This window comes from Erinaceus europaeus, chromosome 2 (genome assembly GCF_950295315.1).
Source record: "Erinaceus europaeus chromosome 2, mEriEur2.1, whole genome shotgun sequence".
Taxonomy (NCBI): Eukaryota; Metazoa; Chordata; class Mammalia; order Eulipotyphla; family Erinaceidae; genus Erinaceus; species Erinaceus europaeus.
The window spans coordinates 186,800,302-186,817,109 of NC_080163.1; the positions used below are offsets into that span (position 1 = coordinate 186,800,302).

Consider the following 16,808-nt stretch of genomic DNA (forward strand, 5'->3'; position numbering starts at 1 on the left):
TGTTGATTTTTGATCTGGGGAAGTGCACGTATGTTTTGCTATTAGACTACACTTTCTAAACTACCTTTTTGTTGTTGCATCCAAATAAAATCCATTTTGCTAGTGAGATTGCTTTTTATTTAAAGTCAACAGAAACAACCAAATACCCCCAACACAAACTGACCCGGTTGAGCCCCTGGTTGTCAGTAGAAACGATGCCACAACATCTCCAAACCACTCCTGCTGCCACATGAATTAGGCACTAAATATAGCCCATGGTGCTTTGCATGTCAAACACAGACAGGAAATGCTGCCTTTGCCTCCTAAACTTGCCTGGCCAGGTAAAGAAGACCAGGGGAGAGAGGGCATCTGGTGAAGTGCTACAGTCCAGAGTCAGCTTCCTCATCTGCAAAATGAGCTTCAAGAACGTATCTACTTCAATGGACTCCTGTGGGGATGGATTGAGGAAATGTGTGAAATGCTTAGAAGACTGCCTCCTAGCAAGGCCTGGGGGGCGGGGGCAGTGGCACAATAGATAAAGCATTGGACTGTCAAGCATGAGGTTCTAAGTTTGATTCCTGGCATTATATGAGCAAGAATGATGCCCTGGTATCCTCCTCTCTCTTTCTCCTCTTTGTCTTATATGTCTCTAAGAAAAAGTTTTTATAAGTCTCTCTTAAAAAAAAATTTTTTTTTTAAACCTGTCTCCTAGGGAGTAACCACCAGGGAAATGTTAGCTACTGCTGTTGTCAACATCACTGTACAAATATCAAAGTAGAGGTGGTCGGGCGGTAGCGCAGCAGGTTAAGTGCATGTGGCACAAAGCACAAAGACGGATTTAAGGACCCCAGTTCAAGCCCCCGGCTCCCCACCTGCAGAGGGGTCACTTCAAAAGCGTTAAGCAGGTCTGCAGGTGTCTATCTTTCTCTCCCCCTCTCTGTCTTCCCTTCTCTCTCCATTTCTCTCTGTCCTATCCAACGATAACATCAATGGCAAAAATAACAATAAGGACAACAATAATGGCAACAAAATGGGAAAAAATAGCCTCCAGGAGCAGTGGATTCATAGTGCAGGCAGTGAGCCCCAGCGATAACCCTGGAGGCAAAAATAAATAAATAAAGTAGTGTGAGAAATGGAGAGAAGAGGGAGATACAAAGTCAAAAGGCCAGCTGCACTGCTTCACTGCTCAAGAAGCTTTCCCCTATTAGTGGAACTGGGGGCTTGAACCCAGTTCATTGTGCACTCTTGCATGTGCATGCTCTACCAAGTGTGCCACTGCCTGGCCACTAGTGCTACTTCTGTGACAAACTCAACCCTGGGCCCCTGCACTCATGATCCCCACTACCTACAAAGTTCGTCCCCCAGCTCTTGCTACAGCCAGTGCTTCTCCTTCACTTGGGTCTCAGCACACACACACACACTCAGGGTAGGAAGGCTTGACCAGCCAGGCTAAAATAACCACCCTTTTCCCACTACCATCCTGCCCCACCATGCACATTCTGTCCCCCTTACCCTGTCATTTCCTCCGTGATACTTCAAACCACAGGGAACTTAGTAATTTAAACGTAGGAGAGCAACGATCTTGTCTGTCTTGTTCCCTGCCCAGTGTATGCTTTTAGCCACTACGCATAATGTACCTGCCTATGTACCAGGATGTGTGTCTGTAAAGGTAGGAGAAACCAGAATCAACCTAGATGCCCAGCAGTAGGATGGCACAGAACAAGATATCTTCACACTGTGAAACATAGGTCTAGTTGTTCAAAAGAATGAGTCAGATCTGTATGAAATGACTTGAAGGGCTATGTCCCTCATTAATGAAAAAAAAAAAAATCGAGTTCCACATGCATGTGGTTTGGTGTCTAAGCCCTACCCTGGAGAGGGAGGTAGGAGGAGGTGATGAGGCAGAAGGAAACAATCAATACATGCAGCTATGCACACATCCAACTGAGCTCAGGAAAAACAGTGAGTGAGATCCCTTGTCATCAAATGGCCAGTGGCAGGAGAGCACATCCCTTCTGCTCACAATTGTCCACAAAACCTCTCAGAATATATGGTCCTCTGGAGGGTGGGATTCTGAAGTGCGGGGTGGCAGCTATTATTTTCCTTACAAATCTCTGTATTGTTTGACATGACAGTCAGCATACACTTCTTTGCATAGCTTTTTTTTTTAATGTACACCAGAAATGAGCCCAGAGTTTCGTAGTCTCCCCAGTCCAATTTTCTATTCTTTTATTTGAAAGAGAGAGAGAAGGAAAGGAGAAAGACATATAGAGCAAAAACACTACAGCACTATTCTATGATCCAGGGAGCCCCACTGCCATCCATGGTGCTCCTATGCTGCGTGGAGCTTAAACCCAGGATCTTACGCATAGCAGGGAGAATGCTGTACAGGCGAGCTATCTCCCAGTACCTGAGTAAGTTCTTAGAAGCCAAATTCAACCCATTCTCACTCATATACAAATTAAGGCCACAACCAGAACAATCCTAAGAAGCAGCAACAGCATCAATCTCAAAGCACAAAAGTGGCACTGAAAAGATAGCTCACCCTGTAAAGTACGCACTTCACAATGCACAAGGACTTAGGTTTGTGCCCCCGGTTGCCACATGGGAGGGCCTTCACCAGTGACAGATGGTTGCTGTGGTATCTCTTCTCTGTCTCTCACTCACTATCTAAAAAAAGCAAGAGAAGAAGTAAAATGGAAAGTCCACCAGGAGTAGTAGAATCATGCAAGTGTAAAACCCTAGTTAAAAACAAAAACAAACAAAAAAACTCTGTGAGGAAGAAAAAGGGGAGAGAGATGGGGGGGGGGGAATAATGAGCAAATGCACGAACTGGTCCAACAGTCTCATTCTAACAGCTAGAATAAATACTTCAAAGGAAAGCACTGTTTGAGTCTTTCTTAAAAACATAAATGAATTTGAATTAGATTTTGTGAGTTAATACACAACAAAGTTACACTGTTATTATAGCCTACTCACCCAGGGCATATAATTTTTTAAGTCAAAGTTTGAAATATACCAGCAAAAAGGCATTTTACAGGGGTAGGGGAAGATGGCAATCACTGTACATTCTAAATTCCATTTCTGATTTACCACCTAACAACTGCAGTGTCTAAGAAAAAAAAAAAAATCAGTTCACATTGAACTCTTAGGCCATTCCACAAAGACTGCTGAAAAACCCTATGCTGTTGTCTCTAACAATTAAGCACAAAATGGTTTTTCCAAGTCACTGCTTTATTAAGGAAAAAAAAAAAAAACACTAGGCTAAGTTTAGTGGCTACCACATATCTGATTAAAACCACAGGTTCCCATCATCAAGTGAAATTCTAAGGACAGGTTTCCGGCAACAAACTCTAGCAGAATGGAGATCCAGTCAATTCCTCCCCAGCCTCATGCACTGGACAGTCACCTTCGCATATAGGTTATTATAACCCACTGACACAGTGTGACTTTTCAAAAGAAATTCACAATTCAGTCTAGCCTTTGCTAGGCTACAACTGAAGAAATGGGTCCCTTGAAAGCTGACCTTGTTGGTGTATTGCACCAAAGTAAAAGACTCTGAGTTGGGGGGGAGGAGGGTTCAGGTCCCAGATCATGATGGCAGAGGAGGACCTAGTGGGGATTGAATTATTATGTGGCAAGCTAGGAAATTTTATGCATGTACAAACTATTGTATTTTACTGTCTACTGTAAACCATTAATCCCCCAAATAAAGAAATTTTTTTTTAAAGTGAGCCTTTACACCACACTTGTGGTCAATGCAGCCTGACCAAGTCCATGCTCTCTCCTTTGCCTGAGTACTACAACCTCTCACATGCATCAACTCTTTTTTTCTTTTTTACTTCACTCAATTTTTTTTTTTTTTTTTTTTTTAGATAGAAAGGGAGAGAACTGAGAAAGAGAATAATGGAAAGATAACCCAGCACTGAAGTTAATCCCCAGTGTGGTGGGTGCTGGACTTGAACCTGGGTCTCAAGCAGGAGCTAACACACTCCTGGAGGAGCTACTTGCTGGCCCCACATACATTCACGCTTGGTGACTTAAATAAAACAACTCAACCTTGCTAAAAAAAAAAGGGGGGGGGCACTTCCAGTGGTCGGGGGACTTGAAATGGCATTTCTATGAAGGAGCCATCTCCCAGAGCTGGGAAGGCTGTCTGCCTTGGGCAGCAGGGTCAGTGCTAGCTCTGAGAGCAGTTCAGGCAGAACATGCTGAGCACATGATGCCTGATGGAGAGCCACCTGCCACTAGCAGGGAAGTACAGGGTCCACATCTGGAGCTGGAGCTCAACACCAACCCAGCTTTGAGACAGTCAAGAGCAGGCAGCCTGGGATGGTACAGAAAGCACCAGGAGTGAATGTTCTGGCTGGAGGTGGAGAACTGAGAGTCGAGCGAGGGCTGCTGCTAACAGGTCAATGCCTTCTCTTCTCAGGCCCTTAAGACTGCAGTGTGGTCCATAAGTCAGTGTGGTCCATGAGGGAATGAAAATTAGGAAAGGGGTACTAACTTCGCCTCCATTACGCCCCATAGGGGGAAAAAAAAGTCAGAAGAAGCAAAGGCCAATATAAACAAGCAAACAAAACCATCCAAGGCACACTATGCACCTGGCCCTGTGATAAGCATTAAACACGAGTTAGCTCTTGGAATCATCAACCCTGGCACCAAAGTCCTATGACTACCATTTCACAGATGGGACACTGAGGCTGGGAGTGAACATGTGGGGGAGCTCAGGGCTGTCATGCCACAGCCCACAGCTAGGCAGTCTCTGGGCCAGATGGAGAACAGAGAACAATTATAATACAGAAGCGCTGCTACTTAATCAGAGATGACTCTGGACTGGGAATAAAATCTCAGCAAAGCCTCACAACCCTCTTAAGTAGGTACTGCCATCTCGCTTTGCAAATGAGGAACCTGAGGCTGCATGGGGGAGGAAGTCAGCTAGACCAGCTCTTGGTCTGGGCTGGGGGAGAGACATCCCCCAGTCCCCCAGCCACAACCTTCTCTGGTGGTCTCCCCGCCACGGAGAAGACGCAGGAGACACGGGACCAGTGATTGAATGTCGACTACGTGCCAACTGCTGCTCTAAGCATTTTACACACGGTATTCTCCTTGCATCCTCACAAGCAACTCAGAGAAGTGGCTGCTGTTTAAAAAAAAAAAAAAAAAAAAAAAAAAATCCCGCTTGATCGACTGAGAACCAATGCACAGACAGGTGAAATCAGTTGCCCAAGGTCACACAGCTGGCGGCAGAGACCAAATTCCAACCTGGTTCCCTCCGCCTTGTCAAGCCAAAGCCTTAAAGATCAAGAATTCGATTAGCGGCGGCGACCCTGCACCGAGTGCTCACCTCGGATTGGGATCCGGCTCTTCACAATGCACACGCGCTCTGCTGAGCCCCGTGCACTCGACAGATAATACCTTCACCCCATTTCTCAGGATCTAACAATAGCGCAAACACGTAATTAAGTACCGTCCCCGTACCAAATGCCTTTTATTCTCCGGTTCTCAAAAAAAAAAAAAAAATCTCCAGGGAATCCCCAGCAAGAAAGACGGGCACTCTCCTCTCCGCCGCCGGACCCCAGGGGAAACTGAGATTCTCCGCGGTGACCCGAGCTTGCGGCTCCCCGAGCAGCGGAGCCTGAAAGCGAACCCCACAGCTCCCCGACTCCACTCCAGGCTCCCCCCGGAACCGCGCTGGCTTCCACGTCGGGAAAGTTGAGCCATGAGAGCACGAGTCCGATCGGGTCGGCAGAGCGCGAGTCCCGGCGCCGCCGCCCCCCACAACCAGTCCCCACACTCGGCCGGCCGCCCGCGCTGACCCTCCGGGTCCGAACCGACCTCGATGCCCCGCCACCCTGACGCGAGGCTGCCCCAGCGCCCGGAACCACGTACCTGGGAGTCGCGGCTGCACGTTCCGGGGGCCCCACGACCGCAGCGTCCGGCCCCGCGCCGCTCGCTGGAGGCACCGCCAGCTCCCGTGGCCCGAGTGACTTCCAGGCTGCCCACTTCCAAGCCACTTCGCGCGAGGCCTCCTGGGAACTGTAGTTTCGCCCGAGGCGGCGGCACAGTGGAAAGATCCCTACGCGCAGGGGCTGCCGGGAGCAGTAGGCTCCGCACCGCGATGCCTGCTGGGAAGTGTAGTCCACCTGTCGCCTCCCTGCCGCTCCAGTCTCCTGAGCACTTCCGCAGCCCGGAGGCGTGAAGGAGGGGGGTGTGTCTTCTGCAGACTTCGACCCGGAGCTGCGCTTCTTGCCCCGCGAGGCCGGTTTCCCTGTTTCTTCCCAGCCGGTTCCGTCTCCTCCCTTGCTTCGCTCGGTGAACCTCCACCCTCCCTCTCACTAATGCGCGAGGTCTTTAACCCCCGAGGGCGAGCTCCTCGGGAGAGGCGGGGACAGCCGAGCTGTGCGCTAGACCCCCGACGGAGGGGAGCCGCGGGGCTGGGCGCACGCGCGCTCGCCGACCAGCTCCGGCCTAAATTGCCGCGGGCCCCCGCGGAAAGGACTTTTTTTTTTTTTCCGGACGCGCGCGCGAGGGTCTTGCGTCGGGCTTTTTCCTGCAGGCGGGCGCGCTCTCGCTCCCCGACCTCGCTCCCTGCGTGGCGCGGGCTTGAGGGACTAACCGCTAGGCTGGCAGAGTGTTCCCGCCGCGTCCCCAAAGTCGCCGCCCCCCAGACTTGCCTTCTGGTTTTGCTTGGAGGAGGAGGCTCATCCTTGTCTCCCCGCCCCCTACTCCCGAGTACTTGGTCTGGAGTCCAGTCCTCGCAGGTAATTGGCACGGTCACCTGCCCTTAGGGAGGCGGACACTACCTCCGTCCCGTCCCGCTCAGAGAGCAGGGCGCCAGGTTTGCAGGGGCCCCAGGTGTGCAGGAGCCCTGGTCTAGTGGCTCCAGAGGGCACCTGCGTTGACCACAAGCTCCCAACCACCACCCAGGGGGGCTGCTCTGGAGGCCCTGGCACCTGCCATTCATCACATTCTGAAGGTAGTTTGTGGAGCCTCCTGGGACCGGTCCACATCTGCTGCTTTTGCCGACATAAGCAAGGACCCGACCTGTGTTTTGTTTTCTGTTTTGACATTAAAAAAAAAAAAAAAAAAGATTGTTCCCACTTCTACTCTATTGGGTTTCCTGAATGGCTATAATTGCACAGTCCTCTGAACAAGAAGCCCCAGTCAGACTGCGGAGACAACATAACAGTTAATGCAAAAAGACATTCATGCCTGAGGCTCCAAAGGTCCAGGGTTCAATCCCCACTCTGGCTTATCTGGCAAGATAAGCCAGAGCTAAGTAGTGCAAAAAAAAATTTTTTTTTTTAAAAATCGATGCTCCTTCCACCTGGTTCTTCAAAGATGCTCTGTTGGAGTCAAAGAAGCTGGCAAGCGTTTATTTCTTGGTCCTGGGAGAAAACATAGTTATTTGTTTGCTCATTCCTTCAACAAAAAAGTATGGAGCACCTTCTTCACTTCTTCATGGCAGGTTAGGTGACTGTGCAGTAAAAAAACCAAGACTGGTTTCCTGCCTTCAAGGAGCCAAGTCTAGTAGGAGCGTCAGACCCCTACCAGAAGGAGTGTCAGACCCCTACCAGACAGTGACAATCTAAAGCAACATAATCTAATAGAAATGGAATGCAATGCACATGAGCACTTTTTAAGTTTATTAAAAAATTAAGAAGAGGTGGCCAGGAGCCGGCTTACTCAGTAGAGCACATACTTTAGCATATAAAAGGACCCAGATTGAAGTCTCAGGTCACCAAATGGGAGTGCCTGGCATGGGGGATCTTTACAATCAGTAGAGCAGTGAGTGCTGCTTGTCTCTCTTCAATTTTTCTCCCTCTCTGGTTATGAACAACCCAATATTCATTAATAAAAATGTGGGCAGGTTGGGGGTCAGGTTAAGCACACATAGTATAAAGTGCAAAGACCCGTGCAAGGATCCCAGTTGGAACCCCCTGCTCCCCACCTGCAGGAAGGTTGCTTCACAAGTGGTGAAGCAGATCTGCAGGTGTTTTTCTCTCCTCCTCTCTATCTTCCCCCTCTCCTCTCTATTTCTCTCTGTCCTATCCAAAAAAAAAAAGGAAGAAAATCACCACAGAAGCAATGGATTTGTAGTGCAGGCACTGAATCCCAGCAATAACCCTGGAGGCAAAAAAAAAAAAAGTGGGAAGTTAATGATAGTTAAGCCACACAGTGGAATTCCATGCAGCTGGCAACTGTTGAAAACCAAGACAGAACTATGTGTATTAATGCTTGCTAGTCTCTAAAATATATTAAGTAAAAAAAAAAAAAAAGATGAAGAATACGGGCCAGGGAGATAGTTCATCCAATAAACCACACACTTTGCAATTAATTGTAGGGATGCACATCAGAGCCCCCAGGCACAACATGGAAGCACCCAGCGAAGAGGAAAGATTCACAAGTAGTGAAGCACTGTTCTGTGTGGTGTCTACCCTCTCCCTGTATTTTTTTTAATATTTTTTATATTTACTTATTCCCTTTTGTTGCCCTTATTTTATTGTTGTAGATATTATTGTTGTTGTCGTTGTTGGATAGGACAGAGAGAAATGGAGAGAGGAGGGGAAGACAGAGAGGGGGAGAGAAAGACAGACACCTGCAGACCTGCTTCACTGCCTGTGAAGCGACTCCCCTGCAGGTGGGGAGCCAAGGCTTGAACTGGGATCCTTATGCGGGTCCTTGCACTTTGTGCCACATGCGCTTAACCTGCTGCGCTACAGCCTGACTCCCTCCCTATTTTTTAAAAGTTTTGTTTTAAACTTCTTCAGGGTAATTGCTGGAGCTCGGTGCCTGCTAACCCCACCGTTTCTGAAAACTGTTTTTTCCCTTTCTTTCTCTCTCTCATTCTTTCTTTTTTTCTCTGATAGAAATAGGGTGAGAGACACCTGTAGCACTGAACCACCACTTGTGAGCTCCACCACCCCCCCCCACACACACACAGCTGGGACCAAGGCCTTGAATCCCAGTCCTTGTGCACGGTAATGTATGTGCTCTGCTGGTGCATCACCTGGCCGCTCCTACCCTCTATTCTAATAGAGGAGTCTGCGGGGAAGAGTGGAGTGAAGTAGGTGCAAAGCCCTAGCACAAACAATGCCCCCCCACACACAGCAAAGAACACTATATATAGAATCCTATCACTATATATAGAATCCTATCATTTTAACATATATATATCCTATATATAGAATCCTATCATTTTAACATATATGTCTATTTGTGTACAGAATACCTATAAAAGGATGCAACCAAGGTCCCCCTGTGAAATCAAGGTATTGTGGTTGAGTGTGGAATGTTCATTGTGTGTTCCTTAACACATCTTGAATAGTTATACCACATTTATCAAAAATATTCTTTAAGTGGTGGTCCGGGAGGTGGTGCAGTGGATGAAGCATTGGATTCTCAACCATGAGGCCCTGAGTTCGATCACCGGCAGCACACATAGCAGAGTGATGTCTGGTTCTTTCTCTCCTCCTATCTTTTTCATGAATAAATAAATAATTTTTTTTTAAAAAAAAAAAAGGGGGAGTCGGGCGGTAGCACAGTGGGTTAAGCACATGTGGCAAAGACCGGCGTAAAGATCCCGGTTCGAGCCCCCAGCTGCTCCCCACCTGCAGGGGAGTCGTTACACAGGCGGTGAATGAGGTCTGCAGGTGTCTCTCTTTCTCTCCCCCTCTCTGTCTTCCCCTCCTCTCCCCATTTCTCTCTGTCCTATCTAATGACAACGACATCAGTAACAACAACAATAACTACGACAACAATAAAAAAAGACAACAGGGCAACAAAAAGGAAAATAAATAAAATTTTAAAAATATATGTCCTTTAAGTGGAGGGTGATAGCTTTGTCCTAAAAAATCAGTGCTAGAATTAAACAATATGTAGCCTGGGAAGTGGAGCAGTGGATAAAGCATTGGACTCATAAGCATGAAGTCTGGAGTTCAAATCCCAACATCACATGAGTCAGAATGATGTTCTGGTCGTCTCTCTCATAAAGAAATAATTAAATAATCTTTTAGAAATAGAATTAAATAATACCTGTAAACTGCCTGGCTGTCATTTTACAAGCCTACTCAGAGTTGGATATTATTGTCACTGCAGGTAAGCTGATGAAAGCTAGTCCACCCGGATAATGCATGTCTGCTGGTGTGGCGCAACAGTATTTCTTCTTACAGAGAAAGCCATGTGTACTTCAGCCCAGCCCTAGCTTGAAGTCACCTGTAAAACATTTCCTGAGTAACATTTCCTGGTCTTGGACTCAAAGTAAACCCAGGAGATAGCACAGTGGTAGAATTCTGGACATAATAAGCATGAGGTGCAGAGTTGAATTCCTAGCATCACATGTGCCAGAGACGCTGGCTTTCTTGATTCTTTTCTCCTTTGTGAAATAAATAATAATAATAATAAATCTTAGAAATAAAAGCCCAAATTGCCCCAGGCTTTACTGTTCCTCTAACTTTACCACTATCAAAGTAGGCCCTTCATAGTTGAGCTGACCTCTCCACAGCCCTGCCTCCCACCTGTAAAATGAGACCCACCTGTAAGATAACATGATCCACATAGGGGCCTGCTTCAACACAGGGAGCACACATCACTCTCCCTTTTTGGTGATCAGGCCTCCTTGGAATATGTAGTTACTGTCCTTTGTCGCCTTCTTACAACTGGATCACCAGCCTAATTTACAAAAAATCCTTTGCTGTGACTATTTTAGTGTGCTGTGCAGAGATTGTGTGTTTTTAGCAAGTTGAAGATTTGAGGCAGCCCTGCATCTAGCAAGTTTATTGGCTATCTTTTCTATCTTCTTATTTATTTATCAATTTCTGTCTCTACTGGTTAGAGACAGAAATTGAGAGGGGAGGGGAGATAAAGAGGGAAAGAAACAGAGAAAGACCTGCAGCCCCATTTCACCACTTGTGAAGCTTTCCCCCTGCAGATGGGTATCAGGGGCTTGAATTAAGGTCCTTGTGCACTGTAATGTGTGTGCTTACCCAGGTATGACACCGCCTGGCTCCTCCTCCTCCTTCATTTTTAATGTCACCTTAGCTTCAATGCTCCAGGTCAGTTTTTTTTTTTTTTTTTCAGATAGAAAGTAAAAGACAGAGGTAGAGAGAAAAAGACTTGGGGGCCGGGTGGTGCCGCACCTGCTTGACCACACACATTACAATGAATAAGGACCCAGGTTCAAGTCCTTGGTCTCCACCTGCAGGTGGAAAGCTTCACAAGTGGTGAAGCAGTACTGTAGGCACCTCTCTGTCTTTCTCCCTATCTCCCCCCTCCCTCTAGATTTCTGGCTGACTCTATCCAATAAATAAAGATAACACAAAAATTATAAAAAAAAAAGATATCAAAAGAAGAGAGAGAGAGAGAGAGGAAAAGACATCACAATTCCCCCCCAACAGGTACCCTTCTAGGTGAACTATCTTGCCAGTATTACCTCTGCATCCCTGTTGGTCTGAGCTCAAATTCCGTGGCCATAGCTAGGAATGTTCTTTTTTATTTTATTTTATTTTTTTCTCGCCTCCAGGGTTATTGTTTGGGCTCGACGCCTGCACCACAAATCCACTGCTCATGGAGGCTATTTTCCCCCATTCTGTTGCCCTTGCTGTTTTATCATTGTTGTGGTTATTGTTGTTGTTACTGATGTCGTTGTTCTTGGATAGGACAGAGAGAAATGAAGAGAGGAGGGGAAGACAGAGAGGGGGAGAGAAAGATAGACACCTGCAGACCTGCTTCATCGCTTGAGAAGCGACTCCTCTGCAGGTGGGGAGCCGGGGACCCGAACCAAGATCCTTACACTGCCAGTCCTCACACTTTGCACTATGTGCGCTTAACCCACTGTGCTACTGCCCAACCCCTGCTAGGAACATTCTAAGCTGCACTTGTTTCAGGACTAGTCTTCCTCGAGTGACAGAGTATGTTGATACAGCCTCCCTTCAGAGAGTGGGGCAGTTTCTACCATTGTTGTTCTACATTGAGGGCAAGGTCCTGTAGAGGCCCACAAGAGGGTTTAATGCTGTTGTTCCTGATGGAGATGACCAGTGATGGTGGAGAGATAGATCTGTTAGAGGTCTAGGCTCATCATCTTTCTGGGAATCCCAGGATTCCCTGACTAGGGCCTCAGATGATGGGGTGGCCTGGTAGTGACTAAAAGGGCCATTATTAGAGTGTGCCAATCACTTGCCTTTAATCCAGCTTTTGTAGCCCTTACTTTATTTGACAGGGTTATACTTAGAGTGATTGATGGAAATGAAATTGGAAGTAGGTGATGGGGGTTTCTAGGTTTAGGTAGAAAATATTTGATTAAGTACTTTACAGTGGCTTTTTTTTAGGACTTTCTACTTGCTTGCTGTACTTACTGAGTCACTGTAGACTATTGCATCCTTTTACTTTAAAAAGGTATATATTTCCCCCTAACTTATGGATACATGTGCACATGTGCCCTGTCTCATAGGCCCTGGACTGTATATAGATTCTATAACTTTGTCTTTTTAAAAAATTAAAGACTTTTTAATGATCTTTATTTATTGGATAGAGACAGTCACAAATTGAGAGGAAAGGGAGTGATAGGGTAAGAGACAGAGAGACACCTGCAGCACTGCTTCACCACTTGTGAAGCTTTCCCCCTGCTGTTGGGGACTGGGGGCTTGAACCTGGGTCCTCACTCATTGTAACGTGTGTGCTTGACCAGGTGCTACCACCTGGCCCCTTTTAAAACTTTTTTTCCCCTTTTGTTGCCCTTGTTGTTTATCGTTGTTGTTATTGTTATTGCTGTTGTTGTTGGGTAGGACAGAGAGAAATTGAGAGAGGAGGAAAGACAGAGGGGGAGAGAAAGACAGACACCTGCAGACCTGCTTCACTGCCTATGAAGTGAACCCCCTGCAGGTGGGGAGCTTGGGGCTGGAACCGGGATCCTGATGCTGGTCCGTGTGCTTTCTGCCATGTGCGTTTAACCTGCTGTGCCACCGCCTGGCTTCCTGATCCTATAACTTTGTTAGGAGATGTGCCATCCAAAGTGGAACTAAGGTGTCCTATGAGATAGGAAAGGTCTCGCCTGAGTATTGGAGCTGGGAGATTGACATCCCAGGCCTGGCATCTCTGGACACAGTCTGAAGTGAAACATGCTGAGGTGACACTGGTTGATTTGGTTGAGATCAGCTGATGTAGTGTTGAATGGTATGGATCAAAGGAAGCATGAAGGGAGTCGGGCGGTAGTGCAGCGGGTTAAGTGCACGTGGTGCGAAGCACAAGGACCGGCTTAAAGGATCCCAGTTCAAGCCCCCGGCTCCCCACCTGCAGGGGAGTCGCTTCACAGGCAGTGAAGCAGGTCTGCAGGTGTCTGTCTTTCTCTCTCCCTCTCTGTCTTCCCCTCCTCTCTCCATTTCTCTCTGTCCTATCTAGCAAGGACATCAATAACAGCAATACAAAACAAGGGCCACAAAAGGGGAAATAAATAAAAAAAAAAAAGAAAAGTTTTTTTAAAAAAAAAGAAGCATGAAGGAAAATGGGCAAAGCCCCAGAAGTTCCATATAAGACCTTACCATGGTTCATGTCATTTAATGCTATTTACAAATAACTATATCTTACATATTGACAAGACCAGTTGCTTGTGGTCTTCCTGCTCTAAGACTGCAGGTGATTTAATAGTTCACAAAAAAGTTATTGTTAGAAATGCATGAACACCTTAAGCCCAATGTTGAAATTCAACCAGTTTACTAATTTGAATATTTTAAAAAATTATGAATTGATTTATTCCCTTTTGTTGTCCTTGTTTTATTGTTGTAGTTATTATTGTTGTTATTGATGTCATCGTTGTTGGATAGGACAGAGAGAAATAGAGAGAAGAGGGGAAGACAGAGAAAGATAGACACCTGCAGACCTGCTTCACTGCTTGTGAAGCGACTTCCCTGCAGGTGGGGAGCTGGGGGGTCGAACCGGGATCCTTACGCTGGTCCTTGCACTTCACGCCATGTGCGCTTAACCCGCTGCGCTACCGCCCGACTCCTTAATTTGAATCTTTAAGTGCTTAAATTAAAGAAATATATACTCAGAGCTGAAGTCTATGCATTAAAGAACTCGAGACATTAATTATATTTTCCCCTTCTTATATCGATTGAATAGTGATTCATAAGACTATACATCAATAGGAGTATATATTAACACCATTCTCACCACCAAAGGTCCATGTCCCTACCCCACCGCCCTATAATGGAGCCAAAAATCTACCCTCTCTTTAATTCCCTGTCCCCGAGTTTTCTTTTTTACCTTGGTGCAATACTTACTCCAAACTCAAATTCTGCTTTGCGTTTCTCTTTCTGTTCTTCTTTCTAATTTCTGTTTTTGAGTAGGATATCTTTCTCTTTCTGGCTTATATCGCTTAACATAATTTCTTCTTGTTCCATCCAAGATGATTAGAGAAGATGGGTTCATTATTCTTTTTTTTTAAAAAAAATTATTTATTTCCTTTTTGTTGCCCTTGTTTTTATTGTTGTTGTAGTTATTATTGCTGTTGATGTTGTTGTTGGATAGGACAGAGAGAAATGGAGAGAGGAGGGGAAGACAGAGAGGGAGAAAGAAAGATTAGACAGCTGCAGACCTGCTTCACCGCCTGTGAAGGGACTCCCCTGCAGGTGGAGAGCCGGGAGCTCGAACTGGGATCCTTATGCCGGTCCTTGCACTTTGCGCCACCTGCGCTTAACCAGCTGCGCTACCGCCCGACTTCCGGGTTCATTATTCTTAATAGCTGTGTAGTATTCCATTGTATATGTACCACAACTTGCTCAGCCATTCATCTGTGTTGGGACATTGGGTTGCTTCTAGGTTTTGGCTATTATGAATTATGCTGCTATGAACATAGGTGTACATGTATCTTTTTGGACGGATGTGATTGAGTCCTTAGGATATATCCATAGGAGAGAAATTACTGGGTCATAAGGAAGGTCAATCTCTAGCCTCGTGAGGGTTCTCCAGACTGCTCTCCACAGAGGTTGGACCAACTTACATTCCCACCAGCAGTGTAGGAAGGTTCCTTTGACCCCACACCCTCTCCAGCATTTGCTGCTGTTACCTTTTCTGATGTATGACATTCTCACAGGAGTGAAGTGATATCTCATTGTTGTCTTGATTTGCATTTCTCTGACAATCAGAGACTTGGAGCATTTTTTCATGTGTTTCTCAGCCTTTTGGATCTCTTCTGTGGTGAATATTCTGTCCAATCCCTCCCCCCATTTTTGGATGGGGTTATTTGTTGTCTTGTTGTTGAGTCTGGCAAGCTCTTTATATATGTTGGTTATTAAACTCTTATCTGATGTATGACATGTAAAGATCTTCTCCCATTCTGTGAGGGGTCTCTTGGTTTGGGTAGTGGTTTCTTTTGCTGTGAAGAAGCTTTTTAATTTGATGTAGTCCCATAGGTTTATACTTGCCTTAGTCTTCTTTGTAATTGGATTCGTTTCATTGAAAAATGTCTTTAAAATGTATGCGGAAAAGAGTTCTGCCAATATTTTCCTCTAAGTATCTGATAGTTTCTGGTCTAACATCTAAGTCCTTGATCCACTTGGAATTTACTTTTGTGGCAGTTTTTTATTATGATGGCCTTATAATATAGTTTGAGATCTAGGAGTATGATGCTTCCATTTCTGTTTATTTTTCTCAAGATTGTTTTGGTGACTTTAGGTGTTTTCTTGTTCCATATAAATACTTAATAATTTTTGTTTTATTCTCTTGAAGAAAATTGGTGGTACCTTGATGGGTATCACATTAATTTTTTTTTTTTTTGGATTCCAGGGTTATTTCTGGGGCTTGGTGCCTGCACCACAAATCCACTGCTCCTGGGGGGCTATTTTTTTCCCTTTTGTTGCCCTTGCTGTTTTATCGTTGTTGTGGTTATTATTATTGTTGTTATTTATGTCATTGTTGTTGGATAGGACAGAGAGAAATGGAGAGAGATGGGAAAGACAGAGGGGGAGAGAAAGACAGACACCTGCAGACCTGCTTCACCGCTTGTGAAGCGACCCTGTGTAGGTGGGGAGCCTGGAGTTTGAACCGGGATCCTTGCACTGGTCCTTGCACTTTGTGCCATGTTTGATTAACCCACTGTGCTACCCCCTGACCGTGGTATTACATTAAATTTGTATATGACTCTGGGTAGAATATTCATTTTGATGATATTAATTCTTCCAATCCATGAGCATGGGATATCTTTCCACTTCTTTGTACCATTTTCTGTTTCTTCAAATACTGAGTGACTCATAGTTTTCAGTATATAAGTCTTTCACTTCTTCGGTCGGGTTTATTCCTAGATATTGTATTGATTATACTGCTATAGTGAATGGGAGTGATTTCTGGGTATCTTCTTCTTCTGACTTATTGTTTGAGTAATGGAATGCTACTGATTTTTGTATGCTAATTTTGTAGTCTGACACCTTGCTATATTACCTAGTAATTTCCAGAAGCTTTCTGCTGGATTCTTTAGGTTTTTCTATATATCATATCATATCATATCATATCATATCATCTGCAAATAGGGAGACTTTGACTTCTTCCCTTTCAATCTGCATTCCTTTGATTCCTTTCTCTTGCCCAATTATTATTGTGAGAACTTCCAATATTATGCTGAATAGTAATGGTGATAGTGGGCAGCCCTGTCTAGTTCCTGATCTGAGTGGGAATGCTTACAGCTTCTGTCAGTTGAGTATAATGTTGGCTCTAGGTTTGCTGTATATATACTCCACTATCTTGAGGAATTTTCCATCTGTTCCCATTTTTTGTAGTTTTTTGATCATGAAGGAATATTAAATTTAAGACATAACTTTTATATACACTGGGAAGCC

General features: G+C 45.5%; 2 protein-coding genes across 4 annotated transcripts in view; one reads left to right on the forward strand and one right to left on the reverse strand.

Annotated features, from left to right (window-relative positions):
* The window catches only part of SIPA1L3 (signal induced proliferation associated 1 like 3), a 232,662-nt gene extending 226,656 nt beyond the window's left edge, over positions 1-6,006 (reverse strand). For 2 of the 3 annotated variants that reach the window (XM_060185877.1, XM_007534451.3), the window contains exon 1: positions 5,872-6,005. The gene's annotated coding sequence lies outside the window, so the exon portion shown is untranslated. Of the gene's footprint in view, positions 1-5,871 lie in introns of all 3 variants that reach the window. The other variant, XM_060185878.1, reaches the window with a different exon arrangement.
* Positions 6,007-6,113: 107 nt separating this feature from the next.
* Positions 6,114-16,808, forward strand: part of WDR87 (WD repeat domain 87) — a 32,438-nt gene continuing 21,743 nt past the window's right edge. The window contains exon 1 of the mRNA XM_060185875.1: positions 6,114-6,743. The gene's annotated coding sequence lies outside the window, so the exon portion shown is untranslated. The remainder of the gene's footprint in view (positions 6,744-16,808) is intronic.